The following is a 23,228-nucleotide window of genomic DNA, read 5'->3' as shown; positions in this document are numbered from 1 at the left end:
GAGACGTGCCAACGTGTATACCGATACACGTGTACACGTGGACATCTAATGTTATCTCCTTGTCGTTCTCCCGGTCGGTTTGTCACGATTTACAAGGAAATTGCATCTCGACGCCGTGTCTGGTAACTCCGCATCCGACATTATTCTAAACTACCCTTTCTTTTTCGACCCGTTTCCCAATGATCGTCGGTATTATTTATAAATTCCTCGTACGCTTGTCTCGTTTTCAACGTTAATTTCCAACGTTACTTTATGCGTACCGTACAATAGCGGTTATTTTCTAAAGACAGTTTCGGTAATTAGTTCGAAGTCCCTATTTTCTAAGATTTATCGATCAAGCGCTAAACTGGAAACTATATTGAAACGTGAAGATATTTGTATATCGAAATATCGACTAAACAAAGTGGCGCTGCTAGGTATCCAAGATAGAGAAGTAGGAAAGACGGTACGATATGTAAATGTACAAGCTCGAAGGCGTCATGTTCATGGACGATTAGCATCCGACGTTTAACCCCCTAACCCTTTCGCTATCGAATTTACGACCTCGCTGGAGACACTTGAAACGGGGAAAGGGTCAATGAGGAGGCGTGAAATAATATACGATTTCAGAGAAATCGAACGAAGCAACGATCGACTGTCTCTAGGAAGCTGAAAATCATTGGACGAGATAGCGGAACAAAGGCTGAAAGGTCAGAGGGTAGAATGTTGGGTCAGAGTACAGATTAAAAGGAAGTATTTCTCATCGATACGGTCCATCGAGATACCGTGGAGGAACGGACTTTCCAGCGAAGAAAAGTCCTTCAGGATCGGCCGTAGAAACAATAACGATGCGAGAAACGCGGCCTCCCATTCGGAGTGGTGAACACAAGCTTTCTCTCTCTCTCTCTTCTCTTCTCTTCTCTTCTCAGGCTCTCCTTTCAGTGTTATTTATCGGCCAGATAAACCGTTCCGGCTGTTAAATGCGTCGGTTTAACATAAACACCGATAAGTCGACCACGAGAGTCTCGACGACACTAACCAGACGCGAAAACCAGAACACTGAAGAAGACAGTCTCGCTCGAAGGATTTGTCTCTCTTCTCTCCCTCGTTCTCTACGTTTTTCAGACCAATTTCTCGAATCTTACCTTTTTTAACGACTCTTCTGAATTTCTATGTCTTTCTTTTTTCGAAAATCAGAGAATGATTAATTTTATGACTATTCTATGTTGAGATCGTTGAGTATATTTAGACTAACTTCAAATCCAACTTCCAGAGCCGTTGTAAACGTGTAAGCACTTAGGATGTACATATAGTGTTTATGTCGCGCGCATTACGGACAGGCACTTAGGAGGTTCGTGATCGTGAATAGCGATGTTATTGTGGTCGAACCACTTGACACATACCAGATTAAACCTATGTTAGAAGGCTACTTGCAAAGCTACAAAATCTAAGCATGTGTAATAATCTAATATACTTATAACTTCTCTAATATAATTTCACAAGTATTAAATCAAAAATACAATAAACGAATTGAAAATGTTAAATTAATAGTACAAATAAACAAGTATATATAAGTAAGAGAAATTTGCTGTGTCCCTGGAAGAATCTCAATTCGTTTATCGCGGTACTAAAAGCGACCATGTGCAGCGGATCCCGTAACCTTAACGTCGTATAGGTACATCGTAAAAATTTGCAGCAGGCCCTCAAGAAGCGTGTCCCTCGCTAACGAACGAACACAGCTCTCCAGTAGTTAGTAATTGACTACTAATCGACGATGCGGTGTCACGGATAGATTATTGTACGCGCTCTTTTATACGTTTAGTTTAGTCTAACACAAGTTGGAAAAATCTAAATAAACAAAAGAAAAACGCATGTCCACTTGGAATTAGCACAATAGACGTGTATGATGCATCGATAACGATCTATTTTTTAATCTTAAAGTTAAATGACAGTTAAACATTCACACGTCTCAAGAATAAATATCGACGATCTATTCCACAGAGACAGCTTGGATCTTTTCTGGAATTTCTATCAACGAGGAGTCGTAATTCCCTGGGATCGCGCCTAGTTCGAGGAACGTTCGCGAGCTGCGTGTCACACGCGGCGAACAAACGCGTGGGTGCGATATCTGATTGCGTGCGTGCACAACGATCGATATCAAGCGTACAGATATATTCGACGACCGGATGAGAGATGGCCAGTGTCACGTACATGTCCGAAGCAGCTTCCAGCAGCGCGTGCGTCTTGGATTCTTCTGGCTGTGACCGCGACGCACGATCGATGAAGACGATCGATAACGCGCGTTTATCATTGACTACGTCATACTCGTACTCGCGCACACGCGTACCCTTCACAATTTGTCAAATTAGCATACGTTACACGATCTCAGCGTAGGATAGTAGTTTAACGGATATAGTGCACGATTTGCTTTTTCGACGCGATGGGACGTGATGCTGCATTGATGTTCTCATCGAACAGTAATTACGATACAACTAAAGTTTACAGATGTAAAAAACGGTTTGAGATTTTAAGGTGATGTATAGAGTTTGCATAAATGAAAAGTGAAAAACTTTTCTCAAGATTTCTCTCGACTATGATTGAGGTGACATTGTAAAAACGTCCACCTTGCGAAGATATATATGCAAAGTATAAAGGTTATCAATTATTGAAAGGTAGCAGTTTGCAATGTAGAAACGTTGATCATTCGACGAGGTTATTATCATTGTTGCATTGAAATGTAAAGCGATACGATTTCTGTATTAAAATATTCAGTAGCTTCATTGAAAGAACATAAATCTGGCGGAAATTTTCATTTGATGTACTCCTGGTTGCAATCGTTACATTGTTTTGAAAATAGTCCGCATTAAAAACGATATTACATTTTTGCAATCGTCATATCCATGAATAAACAAAGCAAATGAAAATAAGAAAAATTGATTCAAAAATTGATCTTTGACCGATGCATTTCCCACGATGAATATTTCATCGTTCTTTAGATTAACCCTTGTTCGTAACATGTTGCAACCTATCAAATAATAGGCACAGACCGTCATTAAATATCATTCGCGTCTAGTATGTCACCGTTTTCCCACGATGACGTAGAAGCAATATTAAAATGTATTCTTTTTTACAAGTAAAACGAGGAGCGTCTTGCTTAATGTTATTAAAATTGCCGTATAATTACACGATAACGGAAATTGGATTCGTCATCAGCTGATTTTTGCTCCTTAACATCTACAACGATGTTTCAAGCACGGCAAATCGGATTATTTTTTAACATAAATTAAGGACACGCGTAATGATAAAGAAACGAACAAGCGTGGTTCTTACTGTTAGCCATACAATTCGAATTTAGATATTTTAGGCAAACTTTCGATGAATAGACGTCAGAGACAATGGGCTAAGTCAGCGAGAGAAAAAATAGATCGTTACATTTTTTTCTAAATGCAAGTCTATAACATTAATTTATTTCAATAAGCCATATTGATCGTACAAAATTTTATATACGAAACGGAATACTAACCAAACACCTAAGCAACGATGTGCACCGTTAGAAAGCCAGCGGAAAGAACCCTACGTTAACTCGATAAATTAAGCCCGATGAATTTACGATATCGAGGATAAGACGTACCGGCGCGCGAATAAATCTTGCCGATCTGTTTACTTATAAAATACAATCTGACGAGTGCGGATATAGCAAAGTCGAGCGGCCGCGATTTAGTCTCGTGCGTTAGTCACGTGGTAATATATTACGGGCAAAGTGGCGGTCGTTGACGCTCACTTCGAGTTTGTTTGCCCGCGGCTTAATGGATACACCTCAAGGACCTCCGCGGTACTTTATAGCTCGCAGAATCGTTTGGACTTGGTCCAACGTCCGCTCCACTCGTTCGTGTTTTCTAGCACCCTTTCCTAACCCTTTGACAACGAAAATCCTCGAGAATCATTAACTTCCGCACGCATCCTCGCCTTTTCGTTCATACGTCTCTCATTTTCTACTTTTGAACGATCATAGGGATACTTCTCCTTTCTTGACTGGAGTATATAGAAAAGACTATAGAAAAAGATTAGGCCTCATTGGAAAGCCATATTTCACAACGCCCTGCAAAGTGGCGTTTAGGCGAATCAAAGCGAAATTCGTGGCGAAGCAAGGGCTACGTCTGTCGGTAAGAATCGAGAAAGAAGTTTGGCGAAGGCATTAAGTCACAGGCTGGGTTATTTATCGCGCACGAGCCACAACCCTTACCGCACTCTGTTTCTTCCCTTCACCGAGGGTGTGTCGTTGACAAGGCTGCTCCTAATGAAAGCTCACCCTCCGAACTGCGTTATACTTTCCTCGCGACTCCTTCACGTCGTTCCCGTCGATACGCAACGACGATCGCTCAAACGTCCATTATTTACGCAAAATTCGATTTTATTCAGCCTTTTTTCGTTCTCATCAAGCACTCCGTATAACGAACGTTTTTTAAATTGACGCGTTTTATCCTTGTCATAGTTTCTTCGTCAATCTTCGCTCCATCGTATCTCGCCTTGTACGTACGAAAATAAACTTCATCGACTATCAATTTGTACGTCCGCCTGTTTCACGTGTCACGTTACGTGTTCGACGAATGTTTGTAACTTTCATATTAAGTGACTTCTGCCATGTCGGATATTAAAATTCCTATCGACTTTGGTTATCAGATACTACTCTTCCTTGCTCAACACAAGAACTTTATTGGTAGCGAAACTTAATCTATGTTACAAGACGTTCTTTCATTCAAGCAGTTATATCGTGGGAAATGTCCGAAGAAGGTGATAAACCCTAATAGTATTATCTCCGCAAATGATTCTGATTGAAAGTTTCTCATCGTTTCCAGCGCGGTCTATCCGCGGGAAAATGACAGGAGTCGCACGTTATCGTTTATTGCTCGCGTAACGAGATACGATTTCTTAGTTCCGCTCGGTTTAACCGTCGCCGTCGCTAATTACGCGATTTGTTCGGCATCTTGGCCAGTCTGAATACACGGTATTTTCTGCTTCCTCGCTTCTACGTATCCACAACGCTTATGCTTAAAGCATCATATCGAAGAGTAGCTGTCAATTATACCATTCGTCTCGATGCAAGAGTATTGGAAAAAATCTGCTATTTCCAACGCGAAGAACTCGCCAACGAATTGAAACTCCGATATGCTACACACGCGACAGAATGCATAAATATGGAAATCGAAGCTAATCCGAGCTCGCTGATACTTCTAGTTTCGTTTGTAGGTTAATCTCTTCGACGTTTTCGACTTTCGACCGGCGATGAGTTCTTGTCTTCTGACGTAGACTCTGAGATTTAAGTTCAATGAAATTGAAATCGCTTGATGCGTTTTGACACTTGTATCGGAAGCTATTCCAAAACTGGATAATCCAAAGATGTTTGAAGATTGAGCAATTTGCTTTCTTAATCTATATGACAAAATGGATACATTCCTTCCATATAAAAAATTGTTCATATGCATAGTATCATATCCATTTAATTTCTCGTCCACGTATCAGGTCACATATCAATATCAAAATCTCCGATACCTGTCCGCCAACTTCACAAAGTATTACTTCGTCCGATGATGCACGCGTGATTCCGGTTCTCCGTGTATCTTTAGACAACGCAAATTGAACAGGCCCATTAAAGCGGTCAACTTCTCGAACGTATACTCGTTCCTTTGCTGCTGCTGTTAATGCTGTTCAACAACCGTGTACATCAACCGGGACAATAATCATAAAGCTTGTCGATAATCAAGCGAAAATATAAAGACGTTGCAAGACCGAGAAACGAAGGAGGAAGTTTCAAAGACGGATCAGAAATTACAACGAATGAACCGCATCATTGAATGAAGTACCGAGGAATAAATTAAATCACCGAATGAATGGAAGTCTTTTCCACGAAACGCTGCTTTCGATTCGATCGGTTTAGAGACTATCAGTGGTACCAGTAAATGAATGCTCGTCGTTGTTCCTGGGAACATGGCTAAACTCCGAAATTTATGTCGCTACTTCCTCGATCTTGCCGATCGGTCGTTGATTAGAGCTCTTCGAAGAACAGAGAAAGCTTGTGTCGATAACATAGCCAAGAAAATTATGTCAATGTCGATTCTGCGGTGGTTGAAAAGAATCGGTTGGGAAACGAGAACAATGCGTTTATTGTGACGATCAATGGATCGTCGCAACGAAAGTTTTTCCAGGCGACGTTGCGTGGATTATTCAGTAGCATTTTGCGTTCGATCGCGCATAATCGAGGAAGCTTGTTCATCCGTGATGGCCACGTGACCAGATAAAACGTTTCATCGTGGAAAAATCGAGTGCGTTAATCTAATCGTTCTAATCGATGGAAAATTCCCGACTCGATGGGGACTTCCTTCGTGCCAACTACGAACGCGTCCGTTTCGAAGCCGAATATTTATTCCGGTGATTTTAAAAGAGACGCTAGCCGGTCGCTAGCCTCCAGAGTGGTACACCGCTCGTAAAGCATCCCCAACAGCGATGCCAGACGATAATTAAGTTCCGGCGAGAAGCTTGCGGCAAGTTCCTCTCTCTTTCGAATCTTTATCTCTCGACAGCATCCCTCCACCCCCTACTGCTTTCTCTTCCTCCCTGTTTTTCTCCCTCGCGCTCACTCTTTCCGTAGTAGCCGCTCCGCAGGAGGATTGTTACGAAAGGATTTGCGGTAATCCTCGATCTAATTTGCATGCTGATGGTAATGGATGTGTATCTTCCCCTATTCCTCTGGTTTTGTCGCCGCCTGCTTTCTATTCGCCGCTCTGGTTCTCGCGTTAAGGACGACTCGTTCGCGGCGAACGCAGCTGGTCGGGCGCCTTATCTCAAGGTTAGTCGCACCTGTCCCTCAAAAGCCTGGTTTTTCGATAAAAAGCCCGAAACAGGATCGTGCATCGTCGACGTGGATCGTTGCACGGTGTTGGACGTTTCTGACGATCGCGTGACAGGCTCCGAATGTTCGCCCGTTTCTTTCCATGTATAATTGGGATGTCGTCTTTAGTACCTGGCGCCGGGGATGACGAGTTTTTGATATACGATACTTTAATGTGTCGGGATCGAGCGATTAAGGATCTAAAACTGGGGTCCAGTGACCACTCGGGGCGTAATAAAATTATGGAAATCGAGTTAATCCGACGTGGAATCGGTTTAGGCGCCGTGTCCGATCGTTCTCGATACTCGACTCCCAGAGTCCTCCTCGATACTCTTTGAAAATTTGAGCTTCAGTTACGATACAAAATATCTGATTCTCCTCTAACGACAGCTCGTTGCTTCTTCTACTTGTAACGCATCGGGACTTATTCTACTTACAACGTACCGAGGTTTATTCTACTCGAAGCTTACCGCGGCTTATTGTGCTAATACAATTTCTATCAAACCGTTTCGAACAACAGAGTTTCTTCTACTTGGGTATGCGATCGAGGAATTAACAAAGCTCGTTACTGGCCGGACAGGTGGTAGCAGCGGGGACTCGTGTCGGTCGGTTCGAGCGCGCAAGGACGTGGTCAAAGTCGTTACGTGGTAACTGGTCGGCGATTCGGTATCCTCGCGGATCGGTCAGCAGAGCGTATAAGGGAACCGATGCTCGGCGTATATAGCAACCGATCACGTGCAGGAGAACCGAGGCTACCACACGAGGCGGAGCATGAACGAGTGGACAAAATAGGAAGACGAGGAAGAACGCCCACCATAGCCTCGTAGGCCTATCGGAGTCGACGCCGATGGAAAAAGAACTCGACTGTTAACAAGATGGTGCTCACTCTCGACACCGTGCGGCGTGCTCACGGGGAGCAAGGTCTCCTTCGTGGTCTCTCTTTCCTTCGAGGACGCGACCGACCGGCGCCTCTCTCCTTTTCCTCTCCTCTTCCTCTCTCTCTATGTCCACCCTCTTTCAATATGGCTGACTTCCCTCACCCTTTCGCCGACCTTCTAGCCACCGTTGTCGCTCCTTTTACCCGCTTCCTGCCTCTCGTTCGTCCTTTCGTCGCGTCGCTTCTTCCTCCACCGCGCCGCTCTTTTCGAACATTCGTGTAATCGGCCCAGGCCGACAACACTTTGTCCCGACATTATCGAGTACACGTCGCTTATAGATAGCTTCTCCTTACGATACGGCTTCCGCGATCGTCATCGTTGTTCAGAGATCTTTCGTGGGTAGACCACGACGTCCAATGCCGTTGAAAGATTTTACCTTATCGCTTCGAACGATTGAGAAATAGAAAATTTACGAATTAACTTTACCACTCTCTTCGCTTCTTCTTCACGTTTCTATCTCTTCGGATATCATCTTTCTCCGGATACAAAAAAGGTACTAAAATAAACGCCGTCTAGTTTATAATTGACTACCATACCTCAAACTCGTCCGTTTGAAAATCTACTACTCGGAATTTAGTAACGATCTTCTTAAACCGACCATAAAAGGGACTACGAGATCGAGATCTTGAAAAGTTCATAAGTTTGCGGACATAGGGTGGTTAAAGTCGACGTGGGTACCGCGGTCGCCATTTGTCTCGTCGCCATTCCAGACCGCCGCCGCGGGAAAATATTCCATTCGTGTCGTTATTGATACTCACGGCGTTCCCCGCGATATTTTTGCACTGGGCGAATATCGGGTGGCTTAGTTACCTGATACGAATTATCAGGCGGCGGCCAGTCGCGTGTGAACGTTGTACTGATTACATGATAGGTTTAAAGGTTGAGAAACACGACATCTAGACATTTATAAGTGGGTCACGATATCTGTATCGGCTTGCAGAACGCGGACGTGGAAGAGATTAGGGTGCCTGTAATCTTAGCCTCGGTTTCCACTTAATGGCCACAGCGTACAACATCTAAGAATGTTGGCATGCGATTTTACTCGCTAATAAAGAGAAGGAAAGAGTAAGCAGAAAGAGAGAGTAGGAGAGAGAGAGAGAGAGAGACAGAGAAGGGAATTCCAGTCGGGAACGTTTCGTCGACGCGAAACTCGCCGATCAGTCGAGATTACTACAGGGGTTGCTTGTACGCCTCCCCATTCAACGTAATTGAGAAAGGAAATTATCGCTTTCGCCTACGACGTCGCAGAATGAATTTATCATCGCTATCATCTGGCAAACCGTAATTCTCAATTAGATATGTATAGCTAGAAGTTAACAATTTCGTTTCGTGAATGATAGATACTCTGCGTCTAATGTTGCTATCAACATTCAAGCGATAAAAATTGCTCAACGGGCAATGTATATCAGCTCCAATAGATGTAATGTTAAATAAGCTATAGTATTCTTTCAAGTAAAATTTCTGATAACAAATATCTCTGTTAGTCTTTCTTTCAAAAGAATCGCCAGGGGTATCATTATATTACCGTGAAGTGGGCAATAATTTTTCAAATTCATTCGGCGAATAGCCGCAGTATGCGGTCGAATTAAACGTATTTGTAGTACAGCGGCATTTCCCAATTCCAGATCCTTTCTTTTCAAAGGCAAATGGCCTCTGGCGCGGCGACAACTTCTGGCTCACGCCCGAGCGTGGTTCCAGGATCCACGTGGGTTGGGCACGCGTGGATCCTCATGTAAATTGCTTCATACAAGCAGGGACACACAGCAGACAATCTTGTGCTTTATGATCCTGATATTAATCCTCCCGAGTCTTCATATCGCTTCGCACCATTCGATCAGACTTCAGCTCAGCCGATCAATGCGCAAGAATCATCTCTCTGGGATCAGACATCTTACAAATCACGTAATTTGCTATTTTGTATTTTTTAGGAAAGTAATGGGATTTTGGTGAGAATACACGTGTTGATACTTTTATGTTTGAAGTCAAGGTGTTACCGTCTTTGGAGATTGTACCTCGGTTCTGACTGAGCAGCGTAACGAGGAATCAGCAATCGATACACCGGACAAAACTAACCCATCGCAACTTAGACACCTACGGATTGTACGTTATAAATTATAAAAGATCCTCACAGGCTAGCACCGCGATCGGCAAGAACAATTAACCATCGTTGGTCGATTTGGTTTGGAGGAGAGAATGCATTCCGTTGCACGAGCACACGGGCGGTCCGTTTCCTTTGAACGGCGGTCGGAAGACAAGAGAGAGGATATCTTCGGTGTGGTGCGTGGCGCTGCACGGCGCTAAAGGGCCGACGCGGGGCGCCGTGGAATTTATTGGCGCGTCCGGCGCGTTTCGGCCTTCTAAATGTAAACGAAAATCTGTAACGCCCGTCGTGGCCGGCGAGGCGTGCACGGGAACTCAGTGTCCTCCCCTAAAAGGGCGCCTATCCTGTCGATGGAGAAGAAGAAGCAGCAGCAACGTGCCAGGGGAGGGGCGGGTGAGTGGCGATCGGATTTAAAGGGGGCCGCTGATCGACCAACAAGTGGTGGCGGCACCTTCAAAGGATCTTCCCATCTTGCTCTTTCGCCTCTGCTTCGTGCACTCTGTCTCTCTCCTCTGCTTCTATCTCCGTTCCCCGTACGAACGGGTGACAATCGGGTCGCCGCGCCATGGTATTTTCTCCTAAAATGCCCACACCTCTGTCCGGCGAGGCTCTCCCATTAGATTAGACGCTCGATGTGAGATGCCGCGGCGCACGAAAAAGAGGCTCGCCTAACTCGACACGAACGCGAAACCATCGACAAGCGGTTGTGGAAAAAAAGAACGAGCCGGACACCGCGACGGCACTACTCTCGCTTAATGATGTGCCGCGCTAGCGATCCGCGTATATCTACCATCCCCACGAAAGCTACGTCGATCGTCCTTTTCGCGACCAATCCACGATTCCTTTCACGATTAATTTCCAGTTCTGTCGATTAGGATTTGGATGTACATACTTATACGCATTGTACGTAAGAATATACACTTGGAAAGTGATATGATTGAGGCGAACGAAGCAAACGCGCTAAACCATCTATGCAACGGAATATATCTGGCCTTACGACCTACAGAAAAGAATCGCGAGGAGCAGTGGTAACGATGTGATGATGGCAACGCAGGAAGCGGGGGTACTAGGGTGGCGTGCGAAAGGGGGCGCCATAAATTGTAGGCCGTTGCCATTAGCAGGGCATTTAGTGATAACGCAAGCGTGAAGGGGGTGGGAGGGCGTAAAAGGTACAACGCCAATCGCGGACTACGCGGGGTCGCGGGTCCGCCTACATCTGTTGGCTCCATATAATCGTTTATACGGGCGAGCCAGCTGATGCCGGCCCCTGCCATATAACCAACTTGTATGCAAATTATATTCATGCAATGGGATCTCGTACGATTACGTAGCCGGTACCCGGGCGCGAGTTTACAGCGGCAACACGCGTATAAACCTCCGCCGGATAGATAGCCGTGTTTCCTCCGTACCGATGTAGAAGTGAGCTACGCAGACCGACTAGTGTATTCCCACGTTCGTATGTGCGCGGCCCGCTGTTTCCGCGTGTCTATCCATACACATACGCGTCTAAAACGCATAGAGCCGTGCGAATACAGGCAGAAACGTTTCAACGCCCGCGCGAACGGTGCACGCGAGCGCGAACCAAAACGCTGTTGCTGTCTCTCGTTATGCGCTCACACGCACTTCGCCCACGGAGTAGTATCTGGCCAGTGTTCAATTATGTACCGGGCCCGCCGCTTACCAGTAATTTCCCGAATACCGCGATAATCGGTGTTATTATCATAGCGCGCTCTACCTGTACCCTTCCGCGTCCCGGGCACCATCAGACCAGACCACCCTCTTTATCGTCGCATTTCCTCGTGTCGTTCGCGTTATTGTTATATCGGCGACTCGTGCCACGCCGCCTTCCTACGTTAATTCGACGAGGCCGTGTTTACGGTTTAATTGTCGCTACTCTTAATTATGGCCCGTGTACCAGAGCCGAGCTGTGTCGCGTGCTAAATTATCTTCCGAATCGTTTACGCGTGACCGGGCTTCGATAGCCGCCGTTCGGTACCGGTTCGGAATTAAGGCATTGTTTTTGGTTTCCGGCGAAACGTTGCCTAGTAGAGCTCTCGTTAGCCTTATTAGGGAGTACACGTTATAGTTTTGAATACAACCAAAGTATTGAAAATATTCGCATAAAAAAGAGAGAGAAATATAGGGCTGGGCCGCGGGTATCGGCTCCCAGAAAAATGGCGAGCCAACTTGGTTCACGAGCTTGTAATTATTCAGCGTCGACTCTAATAGGCGAATGTGTCAAACTTATTACGCGTAACGCCCTCGTTTATGACAGCAGAACGCAGTCGACTTTCATTCGTGTCATTTCGTCGCTTTAACGTATGATGCACATCAAAGCGAGGAAAGTATAGCGGTGGGCACGCGTACAAATCACGCGACGGGACGCGAGCATGAAAATCGTTTACTGGCCACCGCGTGCCAACTTGGCTCTTGCCGGACTACTTTAAATACCGCGAACATCCCGCTTGTTACACTAATTATAACATCGACCCGTTTCTGTTTTCCGATCCAGGTAACTGCTTTAATCTTCTCTCATTCCTGTTTGGAAATCGTTACGTACTTTCCTTCGAACTCGTAAAGAGCAGATAGACAATAGCAATACGGCAATGATTGGATCGTGCACCAGCAAGGAAGTAGTGTTAATTAGTGGCAATGATCCGACTGAGCTCTTCGATCTCCGTACGTCGTTCAAATGTAATATCTAGTTTTTCCTCTCGCAAATCGTGGTTTATGATGTAATTTTGAAGACACGTGGGTTTCAGAACAACGAGTTTTTACGCGAAACCGCAATGTTATATCTATGAATGCAGGTCCTTCCGCAGGAATGCGTGGGTATATAATTTAAACAGCCATACAAGCGTGTTTTACACGACGCAACGATGGATCCCTGTCACGGCAATTTCTAAGATTACAACTGCGTTTAACCGCGAACACACGCTGTCTGCTGGCACACCGGAGGAAACTGCTGATCGTCGGTTCTGTCGTATTGTTGCGGGATTTTGTCGCGAACGCGTCTTCCTTGTTTAGATTAATTCCCGGCGTTCTATGCCAAGAATATATAATGCATAGTTTCAACGTTTGAACACGACACGTGTTTGAAACTTTATTGACGTCCAGACGGATCGATTCGATGTCCGTAAATTTTAATATGCTACTATGAAAATGACGGATTATTCTTTCGTTAAGTAAAAGAAAATGTCACTGCGTCAGTAACACACCGTGGTATAGAATCAAAAATAGATATTTTAAGATATTTATAAATATTTATATCCCGCAAAACAGGAACGATAAATCATGTCCTATAACAATAAGAACTTTCCTTTCAAATTTAAGATATTTTTTAATGCGAGCAATATACAGTTCGTAGATAAAAATAATCAAAAGAACGTAGGATTAACTAGCGAGAGGATCACTCTAGGGATTTGTGACGTCACCCATAAGACATAAAAAATCACGTCGATCGGCTCAGTGATCTCCTCATCCCCGTGTAACCCGTAGCTAATGCGTCTCGGTTTCCGCGTCGGAGAATTCGTGAAGCTAATTGGATGGAGGTCGCCAGCGTAGGAGATAATGGATATTAATTACCGCGTCTTACTTTCCGCGGCATTAAACATTTTCTTGAAGACGGGTGGACGGGTGGCAGGAGGTGGGTCATGGGGCGGGAGGGGGTTGCGGCCACCATCCCTCATTGTTAGCTCCTTTAAAAAGACGCCGTCCTCCGTTAAGTATAATAAGTACGAAGTCTGCCGCCTACCCAGCTCTTCTCCTCCCCCCCGTCTTTTCACAGGTTGGTCCTCCCTTTCCCACCCCCTCCACCCACCTTATAATCCATCTAAATTTTAAGAGCGGATCAGCGAATCCCCTGGAAAACTTCGCTACGGAGTTGCCGCGGTAATCCATTTAAATAATTCCCGTCGTGGCAACACGGCGCGAAAGGGGTCCTCTTCCGCGTTCGACGCCGATCGTCTTTGCCCTTTCCTCGAAGCCTTTGGTATGATTTCCGTGTATTCGTCACCGCGAACAGTTAAAATTCGCAAAAAAACGTTACTATCCGTTTTCTGCAGTTTCTTCTTTCGACGATCTTATAAACGGAGATATATCGTCTAGATGACGTTTTAAGAAAATAAGACGAACTTTCGATGTCCTTCCAACGCAAGACTGAATTATTTTTGGCCGCGACTTATCAAACGTATTAAGCTTTCACTAGCGAAAGAATCATTCCGTGTACATATAAAATCCTTCTAGGAAATTCTCACAAACAGACCTATACCCTCGACGTGCATTAAATTCCACCATCGTCAAAGATAACTCTCTGAATCGTCCACTAACTAAACACATCCAAAGATGTTGGTTAAGAGGCTTCGATCTAGCTCACAAAGGATCTGGAAATTCATTTGTATCGCGGCGTGCGCTGCTGTACACGGTTCGTTTGGTATTCTCGGCCTAATGGATCGCGAGCACTCGCGGCGAACGAAGTTGTCAGCGGCGTTGCAAGCGACGCCGTGGTCTCGTCGCCGCTTCAAAGTGATCGCAGAACGCGCGGCCTGTTCTCCTAGGAAGGGCCCCGCGTGCCCGCTACACACCGGCGAGCACCGATAACTCATCGAGACCTCTGCCCTTACAACGAGCCATCACCGTGAGAGGCGCGTCCAGGCCCCAACACGGGATGATTAATGAACGACCGCGAAATGTACTCGGATTAGCGTCGTCCGGCGTGCCGGAGCTTGTTTCTGCGCGCAACTTGTAACAAAGATTCTTTTCATCAGTCATCCAGATATTTCTGGGCCGTTTAATGGACCGGACACGCTGCAGGAAATGTACCGGCCGCTTGTAGGGGATCGTTGCGAACGATGCTCGCTTCTGGCGGACTAATAACGATAGGGGGCATCTTTGCGTGGCGCTGCTTTCGTGTTCGTCGACCTGCTCACGGGACCACGAGGTATGTATAACATACGATAGAAGACTCGTCTTTGTTACATGCAAGAATCTTTTTTGCCACACCGTAAAGATAGTCGAAGATTAATGATCGTGATGTAAGCAGGAAGCAAAGTATTGGATTAACACTTTACTATCTGCGTGATGGAAGGATTCGTTTTATCGATACACGCTATTAGTTACAATCTTCGATGGATGATAGTGAAAAATCGCTCGCGCGGAGGTCGCCTTCGTCAATAAGAAACTTTAAGTCACTGCCGATTTGGTCAATGAAATGTCTAGAAGCCACGATTATCTCTTTGCATTCCATCGACGTTTATTCGCAAAAAGGAACATCCAGGGTTTTAAGTTCGCTCATTTATAGCTTCGATAAAGCGCGATTAAATCCCGCGATTAGTCTTTATCAGGTCGCAAGAGTCTGAAGTTAGACAAATTTCATGGGTTTTTCAAGCAACGCCGTTTGATCTTCGAGTATCCTAATCCTAGTCTGCGGAGACGGCAATTCGTCGACGCCTCGTTCCCGTGCTCGTTCCTTTACCTGACTTCTAACCTCTGCCGTGCAAGCCAAAGCCCGGCGGCTTGATGGATGGACCGACGCGACGTCGCGTAAAATATACGCGCGTTCGCGTCGGCTGAGAGGAGAGCTCACTCGAGCGTAGCGGTGCTAGTTTACGCGCTCGAGTGTCGAAAGAAAAGTGCTTGGTAGTGATGACATCAAGCATGATTAAAGGATGTTCGTCGTTCGCCGAGTTGAAAATCTTCTCTCAATATTTTAATCGATGATACCAGTTTCTCTGAAGCAAAACTGATCGACTCTATTTTTTATCAATTTCTCAATTTCACATGTAAGGACGTGATTAATATTCGACTTTCAAGAGACAAACGATAATCTATCCATTCGTTCGAAATCACGGTCATTAAAAAGCCACATAAGTCTCGTTATTCATTAAACTACGTAGCTTAACCGAAGACTATATAATAACTTCGCGATTGAATCCCGGCATCAAGCCCATCGCTAGTTAGAAATTCACAAGTCGGGACGAGCGCATTCCGCGTCGTCCGAAGAGACCGAGAGGCGGATCTCGCAGTCATGGTCGTCGAAGCCGCCACGTCAACGAAACTATTCCCGTCCGTTGGTCCCATGAATCTTTTCCACCGTCTTACCCGTCAGCCCGAACCTCACGCTTTTCGAAACGTCGCAGCACTCAAACACGCGCCTTCGCGACAGATCGTCGATGATTTGTTATCGAGGCGTGTCACGGAGGCGTGAGCGCGTCGTACGCTCGATCTACGAGCGAAAAGCACGCGGCTAGCCTCTTCGACGAAGGTGAAACTCTCGGGGACGGCCCTCGTCGTTTTCCCGTGCCATTCGTGTTTCGCAGACACTCGTTGAAAAAGCGTCACGATTCGGACACGTGTTCCAAGCTCCTAGTACTTGCATTTTACGAATGACGATTCTCTTTGGGCGCGTCGCGCGTTTTCGTCGCGAGCTTTCATGAACGTATACACTGTTTCACGAAGCATTCTTTGATGTTCGAATAGTTAGCAAGTGGAAGTCGAAAAGTTGGACCTTTTGTCGTTGGAAATAGTTATCGGAGAAAAGGATAAGGCAGACGAAATGCAGCAGATATTGCTCAGCTATATATACAATGTGTCGACGTTGCGTAATAGAGCGACATGGATACAGATTTATATTTGGTAGCTTCTTAGAAGCTAACGCGAGTTTGGTTGACGCCTAAGAGGGCCTGTCGTCGACCTATAAGGGTGGTATTTGACCACGATGCCACGTAAGCCACGACCGCGACGACCCCTGTCCTCGAGGATTTGCCGCGAAAACCCTTCTCGGTTTCGGAGGTGATCAGTCACTGGTGCCACCCTCCGATCCGGCTCCAGAGTAAACAAACTTACCGAGTAGGCTTGACCGTGGGGCGAAGGTGGCGAGGATCGCAAACGACGTGTCGAAGCTTTGACGAATACGATACGGAAACACGTTTTCGTTTCGAGGGTAGTGGTAAACATTTGGAAGATATTCATGCCGATATTACTACTTCTACACAGGGAAGAGATCGAGTAGAAGAGGAAGAAGCTGGAGAGGAATTTTATTTCCATTTTCTATCACGATTGTAGGTATAAACATCGCGAAACACACACGTTCCCCAAGAGCTCTCGATATACCTATTTCACTTTGAATCTCCAGATCCAAGCACGTCTATCGTATTTATAGTATTCCACGGCGTGTAGCTTGCGTGTAGCTTCGTCACGGACTATGACGAACGATCCGAGTTTATCACAGTCGTACGGCCAGCGAATGGGCTAATTTTTAATCGAGCAAGACCGCGGCCGAAAGGAAGAGAGAGAAAGTTCTCGAGGAGAGACGTTCTTCTTTGGAAGCTGGGAAGAGGAAAGGAACGCGCGGGGAGCAACCGATACCGCCACTTAATGCCGCGGCTCGAAATTAATTAAACTTTTGCGTTCGTTCCCGGGACCGACGGCCAAGAGGATGAGAGGGGGCGATGGTGGAAATAAAACGTTGATGACACGGCAAGCCCGGTTCCGCAAAGCCCGACCCTGCCTCGACACCGTCGCTCCTTAATGGGAAAAAGGTAAACGAATTCTCACGCTGTTCCCATCGCTTCTGATAAAATAAAACGGATCCTGCGCCTCTCTCCTTTAGCTGGGCGCCAACGAGCGGAGAACAAGGGTGGTAAACACGCGCCATCGCGGTACGAAGAGGGGTTTGCATCACCGAGCCTTTTTCCCCAAATATCGAATGTTGGAAAATTTGCCTGAAATTGGAACACTCCTTCTTCGCTCGTATAATCGTCGCTGGCGTAGAAGCTTCGATGAGAGCAAGACGACGACTAAAGAAAATGATTGCACGATTAACTCCATACAGTCGTTTATCACTTATCGCATATTCCAATTTTAGCAAGATTTGACTAATCGCATTACAATGTGATTACGGTAGATATGGCTTTTGACGATGTTATAGCGTAGTGGAACAGGTAGAAGTTTGTTAAAATAGAAATATACAATATATAAGTGAAATTTATGAAATGCTAGATTTAATTCCATGCTGACTTGAAGACGTTCCCTTGTATAACAGGAAAGACTAATTTGATTCAACCGATAGATAGGCGAAAAAGGTTGTACAAAGAATAGGGACCGCTACTTTCCGGGAGAATGGGCTTGCTAACGAGGCCGCTATCTTCCAATTGCAATTGCTGTTGTTCACTGTCAAGTAGAATCCATGTAAACGTCATGTATGAAGTAACTCGGAATACTCGCGGGTATATCATTAAACTGAAAATGAAACTGACGTTTCGTTAACATCGTTCCCGGCTCGCTCAAGTTCTAGATGAATATTTTCCAAAGCGCATATTGCGCGTTTAAACTGCTTCGTATAAAAATTATAAAGAAAGTCAGGATACGAAATGATTGGATATAAAAAGTTCACGAGAAAGTGTCTTCATTTCGATCTTGTTAAGAGCGTACAATAAAAAGATCCGTGTTAAGACCTTACTTTTGCGAGGCGTGGCCCATTCAATTAATGTCCATGGAACAAGCGTGCTCATTACCGGCCCTCCGCACCTCTATAATTATCGGTACATCGCTCAGAGTACAGAAGCGGACCGGTTCGCAAGGCCTTTCCGGTTATTTAATCGCGTGCGCGCCAGTCACACGCCGCTTCAAAGCGATGTATATTTATAGGTTCGTTAGTCGGAGGAAAGGAAATGAAAGAACCAGCGAAAAGCTGCGAGATCTCCTAGAACCGACGCTGCTCTTTTTCCCTTTCCGTGAACCGCGTCTCTGATTCCCTTGCAGAATGTCGTCGATCAAACGAAACCGCACGTTTACCGGCCACTTCCGTTCGGAGAAGCCAGACCAAGGTTGTATTCTGAGCACGTGCTATGCATGACAGATAGCTTTCGGCAACTATCGCAGGTAATCGCCATGGTATCGAGAAATTGTTCGTGGTTTTATTTTGGGCCGACATTTTGATAGTGATTACTCTCATTAGATGAAAATGCTGTGAACGCTAACGATTTTAGATACACTGCCGACTGCGCCGCTAATGAAATCTGGATATAGCCAGAAGCACAATTTCTTTAGACCAAGAGCACCCAAGTTCCTTTAGCTCCAGATTCGATTCGAGTACAAATCAAGATCGGAACTCTTAAATCTCGCAGGAATGGGAACGAAGCAGCAAGGTTCTTTCTTCGGTTTTGATTGGACCGCCGCCGTAAAAGCGGTCCAACAGGGGTACGTAAAATGATCAACCGGCAGGGGAAAGTTTTCTTTTGGTTGTTGAAAGGAGGCGATGGTACAGCGTGGCGCCACCTTGGCGGCGGTAGCGGCTAACAACCGTGTAAAAAGCGACGAAATCGAGAGTGTCGGTGGGCCTGGCAAGGAGACACGATCGGGAGAGGGATGTGGAAAGAGGCAACATCCTATAAAACAATTGACGCGCGCGGGGAATCAAGGAGTTACTCGATAAACCTGTTTTCTACTCCACCAGCCACCATCGAAATCCTTCTTCTACCAAGCTACTCCAAGAACTGAATGAAAGGACCTCCGTCACGAAACTTCGTTTCCGAGCTCAATGCTTTCTGTACAAGGACACCGAGGAACTCTATGTTCTCCGTGGAAATTAATAAAATAAATCCAACCAAAGGGACTCGGTGGTGGATCACGGGGAATGGAAAATACGATGCTTATTGGGCGAAATAAGGGGGATAAAGGTAACCGCAATGGCAGCCGGGAGATACGTGTCGTTACAAAGGAGTCGTCTCTCGGAGGAGTCGGATCTCATAAACTCAGCCAGCTCGTTGCGATTTCTCCGGTGATTCAGTCGGCCGGGGGCAAACACAATCGCGTCGAGCAATTTTTGCCACGGTTTGACGGCTCCTCTTTTCGCTTCCCTCGTGGCTTCCGCGCTGGCGCGTCCTTATTCTCTAAATTGTTCCCATTCGAGGATGAGCCGGTGGTTCGTCCCTGAAAGGCTCGTTCGCGCTTATAAATCTCAGCCCGGAGCGGTGACGTCGTGGAGGAAGAAGAGACGTACGTATGGAAGAGAGAGAGAGAGAGAGAGAGAGAGAGAGAGAGAAAGAGAGAGAGAGAGAGAGAGAGAGAGGAGAGAGAGGAGAGAGAGAGAAAGAGAGGTGACAGAGGGAGAACGGGGTAGGTGAGAAAGAAGACGCGCGTGAGAGGAAGGGGAGAAGCGATTCCCACAAAGCGCTCCACCCGCCTCTTTGCCGCTGCAAACCACCTCTTTATGGAGTCAGCTCTGATCCGCGAGACGCGGGAATCAGAAAGAAAGGGCGAGCCGAGAGGACCGAGGGAGAAAACGCCGCGCGGCGAGGACCCGACCTCGGAATTCCTAATTCTACGAAACCGTCCAAGAATTCCCGAAAGGTTCCATTCACCAGGCTGGGCCCGAGCATATCATTAGCACCGTTTCCAGGTACTCCGAGGGCCTGCGGCCTCGTGTGAATGGTAGGTTTAGTGACTCTCTCTCTCTGCCTCTTTTCTCTCTCCTTCTTCCTCGCGCTCTCTGATTTCTTCGCTGTGATCGTTGTCTCCTTGCTACCTTCGTTCTTTTCGAGTCCCCTCGAGACCGTCTTCCTCCGGTTCTACTTGGTTTTTGTATACTCAGTGAGAACTTTGTTCTTTCTTTCTCATACGTTGCGTTCCTCCGAACACATCGAAAGTTGAATCTTTTTTTCGATAAATTCTGTTGTATTACGCGATCTTGGAGATTATTCGAATGGTCATCGAAGAAAGAGTGAACGGCCGGTTCAAAGTCGTCGAGGTGCTCGAACGGCAGAGAACATTGACGCGACACGACGCGTAGCCTGTTCGTTTTTTCCCTCGGGCGTGTTACACGTCTGGAGCGTGGTCAAACGAGAAAGAACGAGAAAGCGTAGCCCGGTGGTCGTCGAGTGGGCGGTTTTGTTCCGACGAGACCTGCCGATTTACACCGTATGTCGTTTTTGGCCAGGCCAGGATGCAATGAACGGGCCCCAGGTAACCGTACAGGTACGTACCGAATCGACAACGACGACGACGACGACGACGACAACGACGACGACAACGACGACGACAACAAGGGAACCCTGCTGCTGAATGGCCAGACGAGGACCTCGTTAACTATGGCCTTGGCGCCGTTCGAGATGTCCGCTTTGATATCGCGTCTGAAAACTTCCAGTCGGCCCGTGGCCGCTCTCTCACCTTCGTCCTTCTCCTTTTTTCCTCTCCTTCTGCTCTTACTGACTTTTTACTCCGAGAGAAATCGAGTTTTACGTTCGATCGATCGATTCGAGCATCTTCTCGTCCACAGATCTTCTGCCTAATCGAGTATAAGAACGATAACGAAGGAAAAAAGTACTTGTATCCAGAAGAGTTCAAAGATAACGAAGGTAAGCATGGCAAACAGTAACTCGAAAAAGGGATAGTTTTACATTGGACGCGTAGTGAACGAATCAGTCGGATATTTGTATCGTTGGCAGCGTATCCGACTGTATCGAAGTTAAATCGATGGACGGTACACGGCACCTATTTGTTCTATATTTGTTCAATGAGTTTCGAAATCTCCATTCAGTCTGTTCAGCCGCGGCTAGTTCGAGAACGGTTGAATGATCGATGTCGTGGGTGGTCAACAGCAGAGGACAGTTGTGTGAATGAGTCCAGTGTTCGATGACTCGTTTATGTAGGTCGTTATCAGCTTACACGGGAATATCCGAATGACCCGAGCTTCGATGCTCTGGCAAAAACCATTTATTGTTCCGGCCATTTATGAATTCGAGCAGAACATGCGGCAAGTGATAAACGCCGCCGATAAGGAAACCGATTAGGGGCATATAAAATGGTCGCGTGTAAGATCGAGGCATAAAGCGACCGAAACACAGGAAAAATCAATCGATAATGTTGAACACAACGGTTTCCAATTTTTACCGCGCCGGATAAAAATCGAAAATCAACTATATACGCGGGAGAGGGGGAGGGGGTGCGCGCGTATCGATGCAATTCGGCTCATGCGGAGGAATTTACGACACAAACCTGTCATTTAACAAAATTACGCGTCCAAGGTAAATTATTGATTCTTCAATCGTTTTGATTGCACTGACACGATACACCGTTCGGCCATCAAACACGCGATCATTACGCCAGATAAAAAACATGTTCGATATCGTAACATGTTCGATGCAAATTTATTCGCTGTTTGCCGGCACGCTTAAAAAATTATTTCAACATCGGCAAACAGTTTTACACAAATGGCTGCGTTGTCGTTCGAAACGTTTACTCACTACCGACCAGTGTAAACCGGGCGCAAAAACGTTTCGAATCTCTCGTTGATATTTTTCCCGTCACGCTCTTTTTACCTTTTTCCTTTTTTTACCCCTTTTTTTTACGTGTACACGTTTCCCGACATCGCGATCCAACAAATTACCATTCGAAATAAAATTGGATAGCGAGATCCGATGCCAAATCTTGAATCATGCTAAGGAACTTAGCCAAACGTTTCGCAAAAGGCGGTCCCGATTTATCATCCAACTAACGTTCCTCGAGTCGTGTAGGTACGCTTGTTCGTGAGTTCTCGTCTAATCAGCTCGCGATGTTCTTGCCGCGAAAGGTTTCGCTTCTCTAGCAGCTCGTTAGACGCTCGTTTTGATGTTACCGACGTGACTCTCACCGATCCAATTATTAATAGCTGTACCCGGATGCCGGTGCTGATTTTTCCAAACGATTCCCTTACTCGCGAATTCCAGTTATTAGGTAAGATTTTGCTGCAATCGTGTTTGCCTCGGTTTCGACCCAATTTCGTTGAATAAATGTTGTCACGATGTCGGACGGTGGTGTACGATGATATAAGTAGGGACGGAGGGAACTGTTACCTTTCAAATAGTTGGCAGGTGATGGTTGAGCAGCATCCAAGATCGTGTTGAAACCAGTCAAGCCTGTAAACGACGATTCGTATTAATAGTCTATTAAGGTAACAGGGTTACCGGGTATCGGTAGAACGAGTTGATACGCTCGTGTTGCCAGTGCAATCCTAATTTCCGGGAACAGCTGGCTGGTAATATCATAATGATAAACGAGCAATATCTGTCGATTAGAATTTACGATCGTATGGAAACTTTAGCGATCTCCCAAAAGCTCTTCCAAAATTTGCAGAAATGCTGGCTGTTGCTCGTCCGGTATCGATGATCGCGTGACAAGGGTTCACCTTGGATCGTTCGTGGCGTTTGCAGGCGGGAACACGACCGAGAAATAGGCAGGTACATGGGAACGAAAGCGTCGACGAGGCCAGCGATAGAGACAGGGCGTGTGACGCGGCCGCGGGTTAATAATAATTCGCGGCCGGGTCGCCGGTGTTCGGATAAGATAA

At 46.1% G+C, this 23,228-nt stretch overlaps 2 long non-coding RNA genes across 4 annotated transcripts in view; one reads left to right on the top strand and one right to left on the bottom strand.

The window, feature by feature from the left end:
• The window catches only part of LOC125385505, a 145,538-nt gene that overhangs the window by 22,641 nt on the left and 99,669 nt on the right, over positions 1 to 23,228 (bottom strand). For both annotated transcript variants that reach the window (XR_007224876.1, XR_007224878.1), the window contains exon 3: positions 22,735 to 22,797. This is a non-coding gene — a long non-coding RNA (uncharacterized LOC125385505). The remainder of the gene's footprint in view (positions 1 to 22,734; positions 22,798 to 23,228) is intronic.
• On the top strand, positions 13,952 to 19,964 carry LOC125385506. 2 transcript variants are annotated; one of them, XR_007224880.1, is made up of 4 exons: positions 13,952 to 14,843; positions 16,382 to 16,962; positions 17,037 to 17,442; positions 17,514 to 19,964. It is a non-coding gene; the product is annotated as an uncharacterized LOC125385506 (long non-coding RNA). The 2 variants fall into 2 exon arrangements; XR_007224879.1 differs by having other exon boundaries at positions 16,382 to 17,442.

The sequence above is a fragment of the Bombus terrestris genome, chromosome 7 (assembly GCF_910591885.1).
Source record: "Bombus terrestris chromosome 7, iyBomTerr1.2, whole genome shotgun sequence".
Taxonomy (NCBI): domain Eukaryota; kingdom Metazoa; phylum Arthropoda; class Insecta; order Hymenoptera; family Apidae; genus Bombus; species Bombus terrestris.
Note: the sequence above shows the minus strand (reverse complement) of the source record. Positions and strands in the feature narration are given on the sequence as shown.